The 21,205-nt window shown below is 44.7% G+C and overlaps 1 protein-coding gene and 1 long non-coding RNA gene across 5 annotated transcripts in view; both read right to left on the bottom strand.

The window, feature by feature from the left end:
* Vstm2a (V-set and transmembrane domain containing 2A) overlaps positions 1–21,205 on the bottom strand; it is a 148,130-nt gene that overhangs the window by 89,718 nt on the left and 37,207 nt on the right. The window lies entirely within an intron of this gene.
* On the bottom strand, positions 8,214–21,074 carry LOC134472535 (uncharacterized). Its single transcript, XR_010042403.1, has 2 exons — positions 13,840–21,074; positions 8,214–12,583 (listed from the first exon to the last, which is right to left on the bottom strand). It is a non-coding gene; the product is annotated as an uncharacterized LOC134472535 (long non-coding RNA).

Here is a 21,205-nt window from a genome sequence, read left to right as displayed (position 1 = left end):
CTGATTTATAGCTTCATATAACAGAATGCAAAACAATTACATACAATAGGTAAGTTTATAAAATATCAGTTCTGTCCTTGAGTTAAGATTCAAAATGGATTAAGGAGAAAACATAAGTGGGGAAAGAGAAATCAGGTTGGAGGACAAAGATGGATCCCACCAATTTGGGGAAGCTGATGCAGAAATCTGAAGGAAAAGAGAGCTGGAAGGGAGAAAAGGTAGAACAGAACAAAACCACACCCACAAGGAGGTTAGGAACCATGCTCACAAAATAAATAAATAAATAAAAATAAAAGAGATAGAGAAATAAAAAACTTATTCCACTTCTGGGATTCTCTCTGGATTCACTAATAGAGAGCCTGTGGAGGCAGCCTTTGGAATCATGCCACTGCATCCCTGCAAGCCAGGAGTCACTTTATGACAGAGTGGAGACAATCTTAGCAGGCCTGCCCAGAGCCCAGACTCATTCATCGGGCTCACTGCAGTCCAAGCAATTTCCAGGGGTCCATGCCCAGGTAGGAGCTGCTGGAGGAAGCCGGCAGCATTTCTGGTTCTGGGCTTATCCAGCTGGACTCCACCATGGGTCTTGGCTAATCGCTCCTTCCTGTGGGAGGACTGAGTCCTCTGCACTCACCGCCGGCCAGCACAGTCCTCCGTGTCTGCTGCTTCACTGCTGAGTCTCTCTCCCGAGGCTTCTGGGGTCACTAGCGCCATTGTCACCTGGGACCCCACGTCCCCAGTTCCAGCAGCTCCCCTCACATGGTGAGTGTGGCTCTGGGTGAAGGCCCCGTGGCTACTGCCTTCTCCTTCCTTGAAGCTTTTCTTTTTCCTTTCTCTGTGGGCTTCAATTCAGACTTCAGATTCCTTCTGGGTCCAGGGGAGCCACTTCCCTCCATCCTGGCTTCCTCATGATGCTGTCTTCCCGTGTCTGGATGGTGGCTCTCAGAGAGGCTGTTTTCTCTCTTGCGTACTGTAGCTCCACCATCCTCCTGGAAGCCCTGAAGTTTTTACTTTCAATGTAGTTAAATTTGTCATTCTACTTTTAGTCTGCCCTTCTAATGTTTTAAATGACAAATATTTTATTTTGACATCTGAAAGATATCCATTTATAGTTTCTTCAGGGAACATCAAGGTCCCGCTTTGAAATGGTCATCTTTCACTTGTCTGGAGTTGGTTGTAAAGCACACGGCTGCGGTCGAGATCCCAGCGTTGGCTTCTCCTAGCAGCGTACAGCGTGGATGGTTTCTGGGACCCCCTGATCATGGGGGCTGCGGACATGGTAAACAGTAAACATCCCCATCTGTATGCAGTGCTCCCTTTGGCAACTCCGCAGTGTCTTAATGATAACAGCTTTCTTAAAGGTAAGGATTAAAACACATTAAGCCACTGGCATAACTTGTGCTATGCAGGAACGTCCAGTGTTATCCTATCTCTATGGCCTAGCTTACAAACTTTAGAAATACCTTGTTATAGGTCATGAAGAAACCTGGCTAGAGTAAAACAGAACTTTTTATGGTATCGAGTCTTCTTGTTCATTAACATGGTGTGCTTTTTGATTCTTCTTCAGGTCTTGAAAAATGTTTTACATAATCTTTTCAAGTTCTTTTTGTAATGTTCATCATCATTGTATATTAGATTTAATTTTTGCTATAGTTCATCTTTAAAAAGTTCTTTTCTACTTGTTTTTGATGTATAAAAAACACATGGAATTTTAATGTAGATTTCAGACCCAGACTGCTGGTAACTTTAGCTAGTATTTTTAGCAATGTTTCTGTAGAACATTCAAGTGTTTTCAACTTGCATAATAATGTCATGTGTGAATAATAGAATTATCTTTCTTTTTCTAAGGCTTATATCCGATATTTCACTTTTTACCTTATTTTTGTATATCTTGGGACTTCTAAAATATTGTAGAATAGAATTCTGAGGACACATGTACATGCATGTGCAAACATACACACACACACACACACACACACACACACACACACACACACGCCGAGAGATACAAGGCTTTCAGGTTAGGGCTATGAGGAGTTATACCTATAGTAAAATTTACTCTTTTTCAAACATACAGTTCAGTATGCCGACTCTACCACTTCATAAAGTTACCCAAGCCTCTTCCACACCTGCAGAGAATTTCTGTCCAGAATGGCATTCAAGTAGAATATCATAAACTATGTAGCCTTTTATGTCTTCTTTACAGACTCATCCCAGGGCTTTCTGCATTGCATCCATATGCTTGCTGAAACGTGCCTTGACTTTCTGATATAAGTTCATTTGTTCTTTATACACTACTGCATTCCTTTCCTAATATTTAGATCAGGATTTATCCATTCATCTCTGCGAATTTAGCAATTTTACTTCTCATACTATTACTAGTTTAGCTATCAAAATAAGTTTTCTTAAAAGCCAAGTTGTAGAATATTCTGTGAAAGAGATTATGAGAATTTTCTTTTACAGAATACGAAGCAGAATTTGCACATAAAATGATCAAGGCCTGGTAGTTCTTTGTAAGAAGATTATTGACTTTGAAGTATAGTTCAATTACATAATATATAATAATAGACAAATGTAGTCAGTGTTTTTAAAATAGATCCAAGTTTTCTACTGTTTCTAATGTTGGTTTTGTTGATTTGTGCCTGGCGCAAACTTGATCCCTTAAATGAAGAGGTCAAATTGGTTGGCGAAGCAGTACTGACACCTGCACTGGCCGCTCCTTGATGACTCTTGGTTTCCTCAGACCTTGGAGGTTCCTGGCTGCACCTCCAGACATGCAGCTGCACAGTGAAAAGGGCAAATAGTAAACCAAAGGCCGGCGTGGTCCTGTGCCCAACCCGAACACCCTCCAAACCAGTGTTCTCTCTACCACACTGTGAGACCCCACGGTGAAAGCCCCCAAACTGTGAGCCTAGCCAGCACGTACATCACCGTCCTGAACCTTGGGGTTTGCAGGCCGCTTCATCCAACTGTTGGTCCTGTAATTTGCAGAAATGATGACTAGGTTAGACCCCTGCAGCTGTTCTGGTCAGCTGCTCCTCCCTGGGCAGCACACCTGACATGCACAACTCAAAGGAGGAAGAGAGGTTTGGCTTATAGTTTCAGGGGCTTCAGTCCATGGTTAGCAGGTTTCAAGGCAGAAACATCATGGTAGAGTGGTGTGGCAGAAGCAAGATTTCACCTTGTGGCAGCTGGAAGCACAGAGAGCCAGGAGAGCCAGAGAGAGAGAGGAAGGGGCCCAGGATAAGAACACACATCCTCTCAGGACTCGGTCAGTGACCACCTCCTACCACAGAGTCAGCCTTGAACCCATCAGTGGACTGATCCACTGGAGAGTATATCATTCCCATAGGTCAGGCATCTTACAAAAGCCTGAACACGCCAGGCTCATGGGTAACATTTCAGGTTAAACCATAACAGCAGCATTACCGTTTATTCACCCATGATGGTCAGGTCATCTGAGAAGTGTAATGTGAGAACAATATTTTTCTTTGTGATATTTTGAATGTTTAACAAAATTTCAAAAATATTCCAGAAAATTTTTATATTTTTCATATTTTTTCTATTATGCCTTTCATTTCGCTTGTTTCATGCTTTTTCCTCTTTACTATGGCTTGTGTCAGGGCACCTCTACTCATGACACTTGACTTCTACAGCTTGGGCGTGATTCACGGTGACTGATGGTGCAAATACACCTACCTCGTGATGAATATTGGTTTCAATGAAATAATCAAAATGAATTACTCTTCTAATTGTAAGCTTTTCTTAAGTGCAATGATTTATCTATAAATGATTTTGGAGCATTTATGTACTCATAAAAATCAATAGAAAATAATTTTGTTTTTCTTCTCATTTCTTTATGTTGCTTTCTTTCCTGACGTAAGCAGCAGAAATGTCTGGTGCCATACTGTAGAGAAGCCTGATCATAGTTATCTTTGTTTTGCTTCTTGTCTGATCATTTTCACTCAAATGTGGCTCTTGGTATAGAGGGTTTGTGCCAGCTCAGAACATTACCTTTTCCCCTCACTGGCTGAAAGTCTCTTTGTCTTGGTGAATATTACCGTCTATCTCCTCTCCCATTATTACTGGTTTGTGTTCCCATCTAAATACTCTCGTGGTTTTGACAGACTTTCTTTTAGCCTGGTTTTGATGAGATATTTTGGAACTTTCAGACTTGGCACACTATGGAGTCTTGGCAGGACCTTCCTTTTCCTGCCCTGCCCTTCTGTGGTCTCTGATATCCTTATGAGAAAAAGACTCCTTGCCAACCTTATTTTCGTTGGTTTGCTGCAAGTTCTCACACAGAGTCCTCACAACAGAGGAGCCTGTGAGGGGAGCTGGCCTTGGTGTCCTGGTAACCATCACAACCATCTCCTGGCTTCCCTGTCCAGGATAGTGGACAGCTTCCCTGGACCAGTGCTGTGGGAATTCTGAGTCGGAAGCATGGCCTTAACTCCTGGCCCTCAGATAACCCTGTAGATGCCAGCCTGGCTTCTGTAGTTAGCACCACACAGCCCTTCTTCCTGTGGTTGCTTCATATCAGCTGGGAGTCCAGCTGCTCTCAGAGCTGGGCTCTTCTGAGTCCAGAGGCAGTTCCGGCCTTTGTGTCTGAGGCAGAGGACGCTCTCCCTGCCTGCTACACCCACAAACCAACAAGCAGGGCCACCTCCCTTAGCCAGGAGCTGCAGTCCAGAATCTCACTTCATGGCAACGATGGTGATACCTGGTTCTCATACTCATGGAGTAGTTCCCAAACAGTGCTGCAGGGGGAGATCACCTGAACCTTAAAAAACATCACAAACTCTGATTTCATTGGTGTAGCATTCAATCAGTGAAACTGGTTGTTAGAAATTTTAAATTTTAATTCCCTGAGGATTGCAAGTTCAAGTACAGGAGGGACAACCTTGAAATTTAGGGAAACCGTGTGTCAAAATAAAAGTATAGATAGACAGAAAGAGAGTGAGGGACATATGCAAAGGCCCTGGGCTCAGTCCTGGTACAGGAAAAAATTCTCGTGACAAACAGTGCAGAGTTGGAAACTACTGCATAGTTGATGAATGCCAGTTCTTGAAGTCTTTACCTTGAGAGCACCTCAGTAGCCCAAGGGAACACAGTGACTTCTGTCCCTAGGCTGACCCCTCTCTCCTGCTGCTTCTGGGAGACCTTCCCTCTCACTCCCTTCTGCCTGTGGAAGTACTTGGCACCTATCAGCTTGTTCTCCATTCAATTCCCAATGCCTCAAGACTGAATCGAAAAGAATCAGTTTGCTGCTGAGACGAAAAACAGTCCTGGGATGGTGAGCAGGGAGCGAGAGCTGGGAATTAAATGTGGATCTTGGTATTTACAGATACAAGGACACATTTCAAGTATATTGCTATCTGGAAAGATAATATGAATAATTTTAGTTCTGTTCTTATTAAATATCTTATAATTTTGAATGTTGATTTTATAATATCCATCTTGAGATGTGCTTATTTTTGCCTGTATTTGGATTCTGAATATTTTTGAAGAGGAAAAGTGAGCTAATTTTTCTGGATGGCTTGTTATAGCTTCTTTAGAAATCCTGATTCAGGAGCTAAGAACAGAGCTGAATGAACATTCTCAGCTGGGCAGCAGCATGCCCAGAGAACTATAGTTCTGATTGAAGAAAGCACAACAGCTGAGAAAATGAGCTCAAATGAATGGCTTAAATATTGTTTGCAGTTTGCAAATTAGATATACACAGGCAAGAAGAATGTTTCTATACTTTCCTTCTACAATTATGCTCAGTTTGTTAAAATATTTCCCATAAATAAGGGGATCGGGGCTCTCAAACCTGGGTTCTGATTTTGGCAAAATAAATTTGCGAATAACCTTGATTCTGGGACATACAATTCCAAATCAAAGCTATTTACAGTGTAATTTGACAGGCTGCAATCCAAAATCAGGCTCTTTAGAATTTCATCATCCACGAATATGAAAAAACAAAATCAAAATGAGTTCTTTTTTTCTTTTTGGAAAGTTTTCTTTTAATTAAACATTCCTATATCTTTTTAGATTGCAAAAGCATGGAAAGAAAATTCTCATTAAAAGAGGAGCTGTATCAGTCAGGGTCTTGGCAAAAGCAGATGGCGCGCTCAAATTGGGCGGTTTGAGGAGAGCTTAATAAAGACACTTGTTCCAAACTGCGGCAGAGTGTGGGATGGTACAGGGCCAGAGGCTTCTTACCCCAGGAGCAAGCAGAGGGAGAGAGTGGCTGATGAGAGTCGGAGAGAGTGAGCCAGGTGGGCGGCCAGTGGCCGCCACCTCTGGTGGACATACTGGTCCCTGCAACCCTGGGGAAGAACAGGGGGGAATCAGTGGCCCACCCCGCTCCCCACTCCCCCACCCTTCTTCTGAGTTACTGTTTGTGCTTCCTGTGGTCTGAACTGAACCTGAGCTAGAGGTCATAGGCTCAGCTGACAGTGCTCAGCCTCTGTGGACACACAGCCCCTGTGGTCTGCAGTGGAAGCTGGCTCATCACCTGGGAAGAAGCCCCGGTCCTTACACGAGGAACAGGAAGTACTCCCAGTCATTTCATCACGGGGATGCAGACCCTCACCCAGCTGAAGCCTGAAATGTCAGCCACAACTGGCAGCCATACAGAAGGTGGCAGGAATAAGAGGAATAAACAGAGATGTGAGCCGAGACGTGAGAGCCGGGCTCGTCATGGGCTCCATTGGGGCTCATCTTTGTTCTACTGACACTCACTGGCACCTTTTCTAGTTGGTCCTTTGCCTAGCAGGGAGCTCCACACATTCATTCAGGCAGAAGGGCGTGGATCGTGGAGGCTCCGACTTCATGGAATGATTGATGTCCTCAAGCGTGGGCGCTCTGTCCCTCACAGTGTAGTGGGAACCCAATAGCAGGCCCATCACACCTGGCCATAGCATTGTCTCTTTGCCTCTCTGTTGGTTACACAAAGAGTACAAAATGATCAAGGAAGAGTCTCAGCTTGCACATCGTGGAATCAGGCTGTGTTTCCAGGGAAAAAGATCCCACATCTGGGCACAGACTGCTACATCCAATGAGGGTGAAGCAGTGGAGACTGGAAGCAAGCATTTGCCAAGGGGTTTACTAGGCACCACGATCACTTTCTCCCCATGCCCAGATCTTTGACCTGACTGAAAGTTAGGTGATGGCATGTATTACTGGAGGAGTATGCTGGGTCCTATGGCGTAGTGCCTGGCTTGGTCGAATACTCTCTTAACCAGCCCAACACCTGAGCTTTGGCTTCTCGGATGAGGAGCAGGAGGCAGGAACAATGAATTGCCTGGCAGCACGTCGTTCACAGTGAGCTGACTTCCTTTAACAGCAGGGTTACATGATGGTGGACAAGAAGCTCTCCAAACTGAAGAATCACAGCATAGGCAGAAGAGAACGAAGAAAAGACCAAGAGAACATTTTTGTTCCTCTGAGGACAAGATGCTCATTCTTCCATGATGGAAAGGATCCAAGGTGATGGCTTCCTATGGGCGGCAGATTAGCCACTCTGTGAATGACACTATATCACAGGCTGCTCAGCTGTGGGCAGCCAGAGTGCCCCTGGTGAGCGGATATCATGACTGTCCTGCTTTGTATTGGACACGCAGGTGAGTGAGTGAGCCTGTGATAGGTGACCAGGCATCTTTCACATGCTCCTGAGGGCATTTGTCTCCCAGACTCCCTTCAGAGATGGGATTGGCTTTGGTTCCTCCCTCGGTGACAAGCTAGGGGCCTGCACTTGCCTCTTCCTACTATGCCACATAGCTCTGCCCCCACTGGAAATAGTCTCAGAAACCGACTGCTGACCTGTGGTCATGTTTTCCAGGCCTTGGAGAAATGCTCCGATTTGTGGAGAGCAGCAAGTGGGTTTGCTGCTGCACCAAGTCCCCATAATGATAAGGTGGGTCCACGCATCTGTCGTCCAGCTTGGTCCACCATGCAAAGACCACAGGATTACTGTGGGGACCCAGTGTGACTGTGAACCTACTCTCCAAACACTGCCCTCCACGCCCTTTCACTCTGCTTGGTTCCAACTGATGATTTTCAGCATTGAGCTGAAGGATCGAGCCTTGTATCTCTTCTGTGTAAGGAACGGACCTGCTCCCAGAGCCATATGTGTGTGTGTGGGGGGCTGTTTCCGAGGGCTATTTCCAGTCCCAGTTTCTCCATCGGTCAACATCCCAGCAGGAAACAGATGTTACACTCGATGAGCAATTTGATAACAGTTTAATCAAGGGGCTCTTTACACAGATGTGGCCAGAAAGTAGGAAGAGCAGAAAGGAGGTGACAGCTCCCCCAAGTGAGGAATGGTGACTCCATTCTGATCTCTAGGTCTGAGTTTGCAAGGAGAAACAGCTCCCAAACCAGCACAGAAGGCTGGACAGGGGAGTGTGAGGACTTGCGTGGTAAGTGGGGTCCCTGCAACGGCTCTCAGAGCCTGCAGAGCCAGGTCCACAGTAGGGTGTGGGGAAGCCCCTACCACTGCAGGAGGGGGAAGCCAAACACAGATCCAGCTCAGAAGCTGAGTCTCTCATACTGGAAAATGAAGAAAGAAACTTTTAGATGCCGAATCTTATTTCAAAAAGGCTGTGAGCAGCCAGGCAGATTTTAAGGAAGAATTTGAAGCAGTTGACCTGGCCATAGTGCAGGTTGCAGTGGTGTCTGCCTGGTTTGGTGACTCTGTGGTTCCGGGCCCATTGCAAGGCAGCAGCATCATGGAGGGCCATCGAGGCAGGTTAACTGGTGGCCAGTGGAACTGGGTCAGCCTGGTGCTAAGGTAAAAGACCCACCTGAGGACTATTGTCAGCAGCATAAAAGGAGGACCAGAGGGGAGCACTGCACACTGATAATTCCCCAGAACAAGCTTGGCTTGGCTGGTTTTCCTGACAGGAACCCAGCTGTTCGCTTCTGAGGAGGAGTGTGGGTCCTCCCTGTGGCCAGACTGCTGTTCTCTTTGAGGGAACTCTGATGCTTGCCTCTGTCTTGAGCATTGTATCCTGGCTCCAGTGCAGATCCCTCGCCCGCTGGCACAGATCCTTCACCCCACCGGTGCAGATGGTCCAGCTTCCACCACTGGCCCTTGGGCTTTCCCAGGGCAGATCCTTGATGGACTTGGATGAGACATTGCTGTGAGCTCTAGGCCTCCAGCTGGACTCATGCAGCTGCTGGATTCTTAGGTATCTAGCGCAGGGACAGATCTCTTGCACTCTTCTGTATTTGACTTTTTGTAAGATAAAACTATAAATGTATGTCTTACATCATTTCCATTCCTTTGCAAACTCTGACTATAACAGCTGCTCACCTCACAGCAGGTAGGGATTATTACTATTAATATAACTATTCACTGGCTACTGACCACACATCTGGAGTGGCCCTGTAATCCATTCCCACTGACTCCCAGCAGTGTTCATCACAGCTCTTCCTGCTCCTGAAAAATTCCTAAAGCCTGGTACTTCAGATTTGTCCTTTTACTTTTTTAAACAATAGTTTTTGTTAATTATTAATTTAGTTGTACATATTTATGGGCCACAATATGATCATTCAGCTTGTGTGTATACAGTGTGTAATGATCAAATCAAGACAGTTCACATTTCCATATTCTTAAATCTTCATAAAAATTAACAAGTGTAGCAATTATATACATTTATGCTGTAATATTTCAACAATATATGTGTAATATGGATTAATAAATTCAGGATAATTAATGGCTCCCTTTCCTAATTGCTATGCAAAGCCTCTGGGCTTCTCTCTTTTGGTTGTTAGTAAAATACAGGAGAGTTTTCTGAGGATGATACTGGCCCTGCTGTTGGGGATCCCCAGCTGTGTGAGGTGCATGTTACTCTCCCTCTATCTATCCCCTCCCCACCTTTCCAAGCTGGGTGTTTTCCTTTCTAAACACTCCTCCTCCCATCCATCCCTTAGTATTCTAAAAACATTTCGATAATGCCAATTAATTGAGGAAATGGCTTTCATTACTCTACTGCCCATAAAGTTTATAACACTCGCCATAGCTTACAAAAGTGTTGCTGTCGGTATATTTGGCCCTGTCTGTCCTCTGAGATTCCACCCCCACAGCTCTGGTGCCACAGTAAACGAACCACCCTTCTCTGTATCCCATCATTTCATGTCTGTACTTGTGTGCGTCTCTTCGTGTCTAGAGGCAACCTCACCCCAACTCCATGCCATCTCCCACACTTCAAGTCAAAAACTCAGTGCAGGGCACTGCCAGAAGTCAGCCCAAGGATCAATCTTCAACGAGAGCTTTAGAGAAGCATTTGAGCTGAGTTATTTCTGGAAATAAATTCTTACATGCGCTGAAAAGTAATCCTGATTTTTAAAAAGAAAATTGTGGAAAAACAATTACCATGTGATCTATTTTCCTGACAAACTGTGTGATATATTACTTCTTAACTGTAGATCCACATGGTTAATGTAAAGGCATTAAAGCAGTGTGTGCCTTGAGCCTGTCAGATGTGCTGTGTGGGCAGGAATGTGATCCCTCGTTCCCCTTCACCATACACACTTAGATGTTAAATCAGTTAAACAGTTTTAGAAGAGAAAACGAAAGACTTAACCAGTCCGAGTTTCTGACTTCATAATTTGGTCTTACAGATTTATAAGATGCAGTCAATATTGTGATACTGGTTATTACTCCTGATATTACTATTGCTATTGTAGAATCACTTGGAAAAAAACAGAAGTGAGTATCTCTAGGGAATTACTCATGAGTAGTCATTTAAACAGAGGTTATCATTATTTACATAAATTGAGATGGTGAAAAACATGTCATTTTTGTTTCCTCTAATAGTGTCTCCCCTTTATCCATTTATTTTAGGAATTCTCCATTATTTTTATATTCTTTTATTTTACAACTAAGGAATTTTTGGTCAGCGGATTATCCTTGTATTTTTCCTTTATACAATTTCGTTTTGTTGTTTTGCTTAGTAAGACTATAAATGGCATCGGGAGATGTAGACAGTGGTTTCTATGTGGACTGTTGGGAAAGCGTGGACCTCTAACCTGTGGCCACTCTTCAGTGGGTGGTGCTGTCTCCTCTGGGACAGTCGCCTAGCCCTGGCCTTTGCTTACATATGCTTTGTCTATTTCCATAAAAGATTTGTGGAAGCCTACAAAAGGAGCTGAAATCCAAGATAAGCAATATTAATGGTGAAAGTGACAAAGAGGATAGTAAACCAAAGATAGTCATAAAATTGTACCAGAAATGAGGCAAAGTTCAGTGATCTGGGTCACCAAAAACTTTCTAGCAGATAAGCAAAAAGGGAAACCTTTCAATTATGTAATTCCATGTCCACAAGCTAAAGGTAGACTAAATTTTCCGAATTTGCACAACTAATTTTTTGTGAGCACCGAGGAGGACTTTCAGGAGCAATCACAGTGTGCACTTGGAATCACCCTTGACAGCGCCATTTGCATAAGCCCCATTCCAGCCCCTTGCCTCTCTGTTTTCTCTTACTGTTGCTCATGAGTGTCTGTGCTGCCCTGCTAACAGGAGGTGGAATGGGCGTAAAAATTCTCTGGGGCAGGGACCTGACCAGGGACCTCATGGCCTCTGACTTAAAGATGAAGAGTTATCTTCCAGGGCACACAGTACCTTCCCTGTTGTGGGTAAGCTCAGCACAGCATTGGGTGAGGCCAGGCCAGCAGGCAGCATGGTTGACTGGGTGCCCTGAGTACCCTTCAGGGGACTGGGGGTGCTTTCCAGAGGCTCCCATCTGCAGGTTGGAGCAGAGAGTGACTCGGGTAGAGCTGAAGGTCTCCTTTGAAAGTCTGAGGTTAATAGGGCACCTGCCTGAGCAAAAACAGACCTGCATCCATTTTGAAAGACAATCAGGAGAGGGTGAAAAGGGGGGCTCACGGTGGGAGAGCAGCACCCCCAGCTTGACAGCTCTAGGACCCTGATGCCCACCAAGGGCCATGTAGAGCTCCTCCATCTTTGAAAGCTCATCAGACAAGAGCGAGGTTCTACTCTGTAAAGCCTTAAGATGTGGGGGTCTTTGAAGAGACCCCAAAATAAAATCAGCTGTACTCTCTCTGGGCAGGATCGAAATCACCCTGCTTCCGCTGCCTGGTGTTGTTTCTCTGCTCCGATTCTCGGAAGGTGGGTGTTGGTGTTCATGTGTATTAGCCACACTGGCATCTTTGGGAGTGCGTTCAATTAAACAAATCTCCCGTGCAGAACAAACAGTCTCCAATCACATACAATCGCTTCTGCCTTGTTAAAATTCCATTCGTTACAGGAACTCTTAAAAGCATAAGGTGCCTCCAAGGAAAAATTATCACTTCTCATATTGCAAAAGGAAATAATGCTCCCTATAAATCAATACAACAGAGATGCTCTTATTAAGAAGAGATCCACGGGTCAATCGCTAATTTCCATTTGACAGCACAATTTAGGGAGGCTTGCTGTGCCCTTACCATGGCGAGCCATCCGTCTGGAAAGAGCAGGAGTTATTTTTGTCAGGGTCTGCTCAGAGCAATTTGCCAAAGAAATAAAACAGAATCAAGATTTTAGGTCATAACTTATCTTCAGATTTCTTTTTCTTCTAGAGATGAGCTTGGCCTAGGGGAAAATCAGAGGTGGGTCACAGGCTTCCACAGGCCAAATATGGTGCAGAACCTTTCATGAAGGCAGATGGCGCTCCTGAGCTCAGCCCAGGGAGGAGGGAGACAGAGGAGGACTGGGGCATGGTGCAGGCTGTGCCTGGAGTCAGGACAAGGCACGAGGAGCAGCAGGCGCTCTGCCTGCACTGCCTGTGCTCTGTCTTCCCTTCCCTTCCCTCTTCTCTCCTCCCCTCCCCTCCCCTCCCCTCCCACCCCCTGCCTTCCCCTCCCCTTCTATCCCCTTTCCTTTCCTTTCCTCTCCTCTCCTTTCCTTTCCTGTTTCGTGCACTGCCTGTGCTCCCTTTCCCTCCCCTCCCCTCCCTTCCCTTCCCCTCCCACCCCTTCCCTTCCCCTCCCGCTCCTTCCCTTCCCCCCTTCCCTCCCACCCCTTCCCTTCCCCTCCCGCTCCTTCCCTTCCCCCCTTCCCTCCCCTCCCCTCCCCTCCCCTCTCCTCCCCTCCCCTCCCCTCCCCTCCCCTCCCCTTCCCTTCCTTTTTCTTTTCTTTTTTTATGGTAGGCTTTGAACCCAGGGCCTTCAGGCTTGGTTGCATCCCTGCCCCTCTTTTACTTCTTCTTTGGAGACAGATCTTGCTTTGTCACTCAAGCTGGGCTTGAACTTGTGACCGAGTGCTGGGATGGCTGGCGGGTGCCTCGCCACACCTGATCTGAGAGTCTGTTGTTCTGACAGTCCCAGAGGCTGAAGGGGAAAGGCTGTGGTCTCCAGCTCTCATTTCCACCTGAGGCAGCCTCCCTTCCCCTCCCTCCCCAGCCCCTTCCCATCATCGCCATGGCTGGGCTCTGCCCTCTCTCACGGCCTGCGTTGTATGTCCTCAGCAGTGGTCTTCACCTGAGCACCCACTAAACGACAAGCTCCTCTCCTTTGAAGAACTCCATACAAGCCTCACATTTCGTTTCAGTGACGTTGTGCTCCTTAGATTTTCACTTGTACACATTGGCAGTAATGCGTGGGATTCCGCTCAGCGTGGGGCTGATGCATCCCACATAGCACCCCGGCCTCTTACTCCTCCTCTAGCCCTGCCTCCTCCCTCCTCAGACCCCCACAGGTCTGCCTCCCTGCCTGTGCTGTCCACTGCTGATATCTGAGTCTCACGTGTTAGAGAAGCCACATGCTGCGTAGCGTTTGGTGACTGATTCCTTTCACTTCGCATCACGTTGTCATGTTCCTTCTACATTCCTACCGATGAACCAGAATTACCTTTCCTGCAGCTGAATGGGGCACCACTGTGCATCTGTGCCTCAATTTCCTTGTTCAGTCGCCCATGGATGGGTGTGCAGTCCACGTCCACGATGTAGCTTTCCTGAGCTGCCCTGAAACAAACATGGCATGCTGTATCACTGTAGGAGAATCTGTTTACTTCTTCTGGGAACTGACCCAAGAGAGTGAGGCTGGGTCACAGGGAATTTCCAGTTTTAGCCTTTTGAGATTCTCCATGTGGATTTCTACAGTGGTTGTACTAGATTATATGCTCACCAATGAGGTATAAGGGTTCTATTCCCCTATGACCTCACCAGCACTTGTGAGGTTTTGAGTTCTTGAAAATAGCCATTTTTTTCTGGAATGAGATGGCATTTCACTGTTGTTTTAATTTCATTTCTGTAATGAACAGCAGTGTTGAGCACTTCCTTCACGTACTCAGTGGCTATTTGTATTCCTTCTGCTGAGAAGTGCCTATTTGCCCCAGGTACCTACTTTTGATTGGGCCTTTTATTTTGAGAGGTCTAATTGTTTTGGTTCTCTCTATACAGTTTCTCTCTATACAGGACTCTATCTAGTCCTCTAGTCTCAGAAATAGGTGGCAGACTTTCTTTGCCTTTTGCAGGTTGTCTCTTCAGTCTGTTGGTTGTTTCCTTTGCAGTATAGAAGTTTTTTATTTACTGTGATCCCATTTGCTGATTCTTGTTATTATTTCTTGCACCGTTAGGCTCTGTTCAGGAAGTCCTTGCCTATGCCTAGGATGTGACTTTCATTAATCTTCACAGCAACTGTACAGCTCTGTGCTACTGTCATCTCTGTTCATGGAGGAGGGCATCAGACCTGGATCCCTGGCCCGGGTCCAGGGTTGCGGCTGCACTGCCTGAGCCGGTGCCGCTGCCAGGCCCACCTGACGGGGAGCTGCCTGGAACCCTCGACCCACACGGTCCACAAACACTGCCTCGGCCACTTCCTCCACTTCCTCGCCAGCCGGCTTCTCTGTGTGCTCCATGGAGCTGAACATCATTGCTGTCTCTACTTTCTTTCCGTTGATATTCAAAGACTGTATAACAGATGTATTTTAGACAGTTAAAAATACGACACTAAAGGAATAAAGAAGTGCTGAATAAAAGGAATGGAAGGAGAACTACCGGCCGTGGGACGACGTGGCCACAGTGCCTCCCAGAGCCGGCACAGGGCTCCCACGGAGGGAGAAGCCGCTCCTGCATGGTTGCTCAGTTAAGGGCCAGATTCTCACACTGACTCCACCCCCTCATCCTCTGTCTGTGTGGATGCATGGTGGGACTTCAGATAAAAGACTTAGCATTTATATCTTAGAAACAGCAGAAGTTTTATGAGTAAACATTACTAAGTTATAAAGAAGGATTTTCCACATTCTTGAGTCCCAGGCTTAATAACATGATCGCTAATATTGAATGTATAGATTTCCAGCATTTATACATGCATCTCCACACACATCTGTGCATGTGTGCCAATAATCTAGTATGGTCATTGTAAGCAAGGGATCTTCATTTACGTCTGTGTATCCACACACACCTGAGTACGTGTGTGTTGTTAATCTAGTATATTTTTTGTAAGTGAGGAATCTTTAAGCTTGCATATCTGCACACATGTATGTATGTGGGTGTTGTTAATATAGCACAGTCCTTATAATGGCTGATACACTGTGTCAACTTGAGAAGTTTAGAAGTGTAATGAAAAGTCTCAGCAGGGGGCCAGGGTCCTCCCTCTGTAAACATTTGCAGCCTGTGCAAAAGGAGGGTCGGGAGGTGGTGTGAGTGCTGCACTCACCCTGGCTGGGGTGGCAGCCTGTTTACAACATAAGGGAGGAAAAGAGGCTTGCTCTCTCCCACTTCTTGCTCTTGCTGCTTTTGCTCTGGGGCCCCTCTGCCACGCTGTCCTGTGTTGGAGCCAGTTGAGTACAGACTGAAACTTCCACAACCTGTGAGCTAAATAAACCTTTCTTTCCTTAACTTCGGGTGTTGGGTATTTTATCTCAGAAATGGGAAAAACTAACCATGACAGCCATTTTAAGTGACAGATCTTAAGACAGAGTGACACATTCCACATTCTGATTCTGCCACACAGCTCTCTGTGACTGAGTAATCAACAATTTGCTTAAAGATTTAGAATCTAAAGTTTCTCCGTTCAGAAATAGGAAAATGTAGTGTTTACTCCATGTGTTTAAGAGATTGAAGAAAGTTAATCTAAAATGTCTTAGACACGTGCCTGATACACTGTGAATACTTATCATTAGCTGTCAGTGTGTTTTTCACGCAATATTTTACATTCCAATTACAGTTTGCATTCCAAATTTCTTTAACGTTGAAAGAGAAGTTAAAATTGTTAGGTGTTTCCTTGATGTGGTAGAGAAGCAAAAGCAGAAAAAGAAAAAAAAGGAAAAACGGCCTTTATTGTGGTCATGGGAGGGCTGGAGAAGAGCACAAGCTCCCTCCAAGGCAGACAAAGAAGCTGCGGGGTTTTATTGGGTTTGACAGGGGGTAGGGTTTGAAGAAGCGGGCAGAGTGACGTGTTGAGAGCTGATTGGGGGATGCTGGTACACGTGGAAAGTGAGAAGTTCCGTTTCAGCTTGGAAGAACAACACAGAAGTTAATGTTGGAGGGATATGCTGTCCAATTTGGGCAGGTGCCATGCTGAGCCTGGCAGAGCTTCACACAGGCAGAACCCATCAAAAATTTTAAATAAAGCCTTCAAGTCAGCCTGCCAAGGAAGCCCAGCAAGACCAGGCAGACACCTCTGTGTCCGGAGAAGCTTGATAACAGGACATTCCTTCCTTTGTGCAAGCTTGTCTAACAGATGGCCTTAAAGTGTAACTTGAAATGCCCCTTTGTGAAACCCCTGTGTTTATTGCCTTTCTATAACTGATGGCTTTGTAACGTAACTTAAAATGCAGCAGGACATTTCTTCCTCTGTAAAACCCATGCTTTGTATAGCTGATGGCCTTGCAATGTGACTTACAATGCTTAAACACTCTTAGCAACCCAAGATGTCACCCAACCCTCCAATCACACGGACACAAATCTACCCTTGTATATCCCCACTGCTCTCCCCATAAAAGCCCCCAAAGACCACAGGGTGGGGCTGACTCTTTGGGAGAGACTTCAGTCAAGCCCACTGGTGGAATAAACTTCCTCTTAAACCTCCTCCATGCCCTTTCTTCCTATGTTCCGTCTGATTTCCACAACAATGTTATAAACACAGTTCTTTTATACATCAAGACAATGCCTTCATTATGTATCTACTGAACTGTGCTGTGAACTACTTTCCACATTTGGCATGGTTTTGTCTTTGGGGTGGACCGTAGGAGGTGGTTGGAAGCATTTTAAGGCTAAGTATTGTTACTCCTATTCAAAAAAATACTGGTGGCACATGTTCCAGTCAGTTTCTGAGACACACATGAACACCTTATCAAGTCCTACTATTTTGTGGTCCCTTCCTTCCAATGCACTTATGCAGGCGTTTCCCTGTTTTCAGCACCTTAGCTAAGAAATCTGTCAGGACCTCCTGCTGCTGTCAGGCCCTGTGGGCTGGGCTCTGCTTCTGAGGCCACCCTCAGGCTTGAGGATTCCCGTTTCCAGTCAAGACTGAGCAAGAGAAGCTTCTTCGTGGATGTCTGGATTGACGGACAGAAGCAGGATCTGGTATCCTCATGCCAGCTGGTTAGTTCACTGACAGGAGAGCTGATCACATAGCTGGAAAGCTGCGACTCCCAGGTGGCTCGGGCGCCAGCACTGGCTGGTTTTCCTTCTGCCCTCCTTTCCTTCTTCCCTTCCTCTCTCCTTCCTTCCATCACTCTTCCCTTCCTTTCCTTCTTTCCCTCTTTCTTTCCTTCCATCACTCTTCCCTTCCTTTTTTTCCCCTCCATTCCTTCCATCTTCACTTTCTTCCTTCCTCCCTCTTTCTCTTTGTCTCTCCCTGGCCCTGTCTCCAGTATTGGAGATGGAACTCAGGGCCTCCACATGCTAGGCAGGTGCTATGGCTCCAAGCTGGACCTAGACCTCTGGTCCAGGTGATGATGTCTCTGCCCCCTTGACACAGGGGAACACAGCAGGGGCTGGCCGGCCTGGATGTTGTCACCTACAAGCTGTGACCTAGTGGTCAGGGTGCTGAGCACTCATGTGTGTGTGCAAACCTGGGGCCGAATGCCCTGAGCTCCTCTTTACATTTTGGAGTCGCTCTCTGCTCTTTACTTTTATTTTGAGACAGGATCTCACTAAGGCGCTAATTTTACCCGACTTGGGCTTTAATATGTGCTCCTGCCGGGCAGCCTCCTAGAAGGCTGGGATTACAGACACTGGCTTACTATCATGCCTGGCTAACTTTTACTTTTTAAAGAAGTTTTAGATTCACAGCAAAGTTGAGCAGAGTTTCTAACACCACTGCAGCTGCACATGCACAATACTGCCACTAGCTGCATCACTCCCCACAAGGTGGCACACTTGCAGTGAGCAAACAACCCGTTTTGGCCTTTAGAAGCACCCCAAGCTCATGCTTCACACTGGGGCTCCTCCTTGGTGCCACACATGCTATGAATTTGACAAAGATATAGCAACCTGTGTCTACCACTAAGGAGGCACACAATAGTTTCTCTACATTAAGATCTCTTGTCTCATCCCTTACTTACCCCTCTCTCCCCGACCTTAGTAAACACCAATCTTTTCATTGTCTCCAAAGTCATGGAGCTGGAATTAGACAGTGTGTGGTCTTTTTAGACTGATCTATTTCATTTAACAATATGCACTTGGCTTTCTGTGGTTTGCTAGCATATTTCTGCTTAGTGTTATATAATATTCTATTGTTGGAATGCACCATAGTGTATTTATCTAGTCATGGAATGAGGGATAATTTGGTTGTTCTGGGTCCTCACAATTATGCATATCTTTGTGCAAAGTTTTGTGTGGATGGAGTTTTCAATCCAGCTGGGTGAATTCTAAGGAGTGCTATTGTTGGATTGGGTACTAAGAGTATGTTTAGTTTTGGAAGCAGTTGTCAGACTGCTGCCTTCACATCAGCAGTGAGTGTTTCTCCACTCTGCACCCTCCCCAGCACTGGGGATTGTCACTGCTTTGGATTCCCTGGTCCTCACAGGTATGTGGTGGTTTAATCTGGAATTCCCTGAATGGTAGTCTGCTTAGCTGCCACGGCCATTGGTGCATTTTTGGTGGAGTGACTGATCAGATCTCTAGCTTGTTTTTAAACTTTAAAAAAATTACTATTTTTTTCTGTTGTATATTTTATGCACAACTTCTTTATCAAATATATACTGTGAGCATATTTCTCTCAGGGCTTGTCTGTATGTTTTTAAAAAGTGTCTTCTCAGTAAAGAGGAGTTTTTGAGGTCAGTGAAGCCTGAATCACTCAGTTTTTCCTTTCATGGAATATACTTTGGTATTATATCTAATGGTCTGCCTCCTGGATTTTCTCTTCTATTTTTTCCTAGTTCTTTTTGTAGTTTTCTGCTTTCCTGTCCTATCCGACTGAGTTGATTGAGCTGATTTTTGTGGAGGATGTTAATGTCTATACTCATTTTTCTCCCAAGATGATGTCCTGTTGTTGCAGAATCTTTTATACAAGGACAACCCTTTCTCCAGGAATTGCCTCTGTTTCTTCATCAAAGGTCAGTTGAGTGTAATTGTGTGGGTCTATTTTGTATTCTTACTTCTACTCCACTGTTCTATTTACCTTGAAAATACCACACTGCCTTGTGACCACAGCTCTATAGTAAGTTTTTAAGTTGGGTCCTGTCAGTTCTCAAACTTTCTTCTTCACTATTGTGCTAAACAATCTTTTAAAGCATTTATGTTGTGTTTTCTCACTTTTGAGTTTATCCACCATAACCAAAGATGAATTTTATATTGACAATCCCAAAATGGAAGTATGGACTATTGCATGAAATTATCTTGTTATAGAATAACAACAGAATATTTATTTTCATGTATTTTGTGCCAGATTCTAGGAAGTAACTTTTAGAAATGAGCAATACTTGAATGCCCAGTGACATTGAGTGTGTCTTCCTGTATTTATTTGCTATTTGTATTTTTGTATTTCTTCATCTGAGAAGTGCATTTTCCTCTCAGACACCTATTTTTGTACTGAGTCTTTGAATTTCGGGGGTCTGACATTTTTCAGTTCTTTATATATTCTAGACATAAATGTTTTGTCTGAGGGATAGCTGGCTAAAATTCTTTCCATTCTGTAGGTTTTCTTTTCACTCTGTTGGTAATTTCTTTTAAAGTGCAAAAACTTTTTAATAAGATGAGATCCCAGTTGTTGATTTTTTGAAATACTTCCCAAGTAGTTTGTATTTTGTTCATGAACCTTTTGCCTACCCTTATGTCGTCAAGATTTCTACTACCTTGTTTTCCAGCAGATTTAGTGTTTCTATTTTAATATTTAGATCTTTGATCCATTTTGAGTTTACTGTATGGTGATAGACATGGCGCTAGTTTCAATCTTTGGCACGTGGAAAGCCAATTTTTCCAGCAACATTTATTAAAGAGGCTTTCTTCCAGTGAACCTGTTTAGCCCCTTTGTCAAATATCAGATGACTGAGTGTCTTTGTAGTTGTGTTTGCATTTTCTAACCTGTTTCATTGATTCTTAGGTCTGTTTTTATTGTTTTGTTTTGCTTTTCCAATACTTTGCTGATTTTATCACTGTAGCTTTGTAGTATAATTTCAAGTCAGGGATTGAGAGGCCTTCTGCCTTGCTTTAGTTGCCGAGGATTTTTTTGCTACTCTAGGTCTCTTCTATTTCCAAATGGGATTTTTTTTTCTAGATCTGTAAGATAAGTTAAAGATTTTTTGATTGAGATTGCATTAAATCTGTATAACAGTTTTGAGAATAAGGCCATTTTCACAATGTTGATTCTCCCTAACCAAAAGCAAGGGACATCTTTCCATTTTCTGAAATCCTCTTCAATCTCCTTTTCAAGAGTACTACAGCTTTCAAAATACAGTGATGCCTGTCTTTCCTCCTCTGGGATACAGGTGTGATTTTTCTTCTGTGAATGGCATCTCACGTGGGTGTCCAACTTTCTGTCTTTCCTGGGATATACTGAGTGAAGATGAATTGGTTTCAGCTATCTATGAAGCATACAATGGGGTTCAAGTATATAAGTAAAAAACCCTTTAAAATATTTTTATTATAATAAAAGAGGATAATATAAACATAACAACACTATTAGGATGTTTGACCTCAATTTGTAAGATTCATGCTTCAACATCTGGTTCCACAGAAGCAGCTGCAATTCTTAGTGAGGTCTCAAGATACTTGTATAAAAATTTCTGATCTAATTTTACTCTTCATGAGCTTACCCTTGAAAATGC

Source organism: Cavia porcellus, unplaced genomic scaffold (genome assembly GCF_034190915.1).
Source record: "Cavia porcellus strain 051 isolate PalLab524CR breed Dunkin Hartley unplaced genomic scaffold, mCavPor4.1 scaffold_23, whole genome shotgun sequence".
In the NCBI taxonomy this organism is placed as follows: domain Eukaryota; kingdom Metazoa; phylum Chordata; class Mammalia; order Rodentia; family Caviidae; genus Cavia; species Cavia porcellus.
Note: the sequence above shows the minus strand (reverse complement) of the source record. Positions and strands in the feature narration are given on the sequence as shown.